Here is a 1,455-nt window from a genome sequence, read left to right as displayed (position 1 = left end):
GAGTGGCTCCCACCTCCAGGCAGTCTTGTGCAGCTGTGCACCGAAGGGGTGAGCGCAACTTCAATCCAGCCCACACTCTGCCCTCCAAAGCTTGTGGCCTGATGGCTCAGCCAGGCAAAGGGGCCTTTTCCTCCACACAGAGACACAGCTTGCTAAGCCCAGAGCCTGCATGAGCCCACAGTCGGCACAGTTTTCAATTCACACCAAGGAGCCTTATAGGCTGCCAGACGATTCACCAACAGATAGTCTCAGTAGGGGCAGAAATGACAGCAGAGTGCGTGAAGAATGAGGAAGTTCAGGCATGCCGGCCTTGTTACTTGTAGAGACAGAGGAGTAAAAGGATTCTTAGATCTCAAGAAATTTTCTAAGTCCATCTTAATATAGCTCTTTATTAGTAAGTAAAGCTATTATGTTGTTATTAACTATCATTATTACTTATGGCAGATGAGAAACTTTTTGTAGATAATGAAGTCAATATCAAAAAGTTTGTGATGGAGAGAACTGCAGCAGGCTGCAAATTTAGAAGCACAGACTTCCCATTCGAAAATTACCTCCTTTCTCTAGTCTAGGTGGTGGGTGGTCCTGGCTAAGTTAAACAAGGGTATTTATCTTGGGGGAATTGTTCCGAGTTTGTAATTATTTAATCTATTTCCAGGCATACTGTCCATCAAATAGTGCCATTGGGAGACTGCCTCATAAACCTTTCCCTACCAACAGTACAAGCTTGAATACCTTCAAGTCAAGTGCCCCTTCTGTAGTGTGTGCCCCGCACCCCCCCCCACCATCCCACCCCTCAGGCATGCACACACCCTTGGGCCCTGTGTTACCCCAGGAGCTGCCATGTCAGTTCACCTCAGCCCAGCTTGGCTACCTTCCTTTGGAGCCCAGGATAACTGCCAAGACATCGCTACTTCAGGAACCTGCACTCAGCTGCGTTAAGGGTGTCTCCTCTTACACATAATCATGCAATTCACTTGATTGGCAGTGTAGGTGTTTCTGTTTCTCATGTGACCCTGTGAGACATCACTTTCCTCACCTGTAAACTGGGATAATGATGAGACCTATACTATCACACAAGAAGGCTGTTAGGATCAGATAGGATGATGCTGATGAAGGGCTATACAAACGTGAGCTATTAGCCTGAGGATTAGAGTGTTTTGCACTTCAAAGCCCTCAGAATGAAGAGTTCTTAAAACAGGCTCTGTGCCCCATTTCCCTGTAGATACTTTGGCTCTCATAGTGAGATCTGCCACAATGCAATACAATAACCCCACCTTATCTGTGGGGGATACATTCCAACACCCCCAGTGGATGTTTGAAACCTTGGATAGTACCAAACCTTATATATATTATGTTTTTCTTACACATACATACCTATAATCAAGTTAACAGTAAGAAGTTAGCAACAATAGTTAATAATAAAATAGAAGAACTATAACAATATACTATAAAAAA

This window comes from Pteropus vampyrus, unplaced genomic scaffold (assembly GCF_000151845.1).
Source record: "Pteropus vampyrus isolate Shadow unplaced genomic scaffold, Pvam_2.0 Scaffold113, whole genome shotgun sequence".
Lineage (NCBI taxonomy): Eukaryota > Metazoa > Chordata > Mammalia > Chiroptera > Pteropodidae > Pteropus > Pteropus vampyrus.
This window is presented reverse-complemented; position numbering follows the sequence as displayed.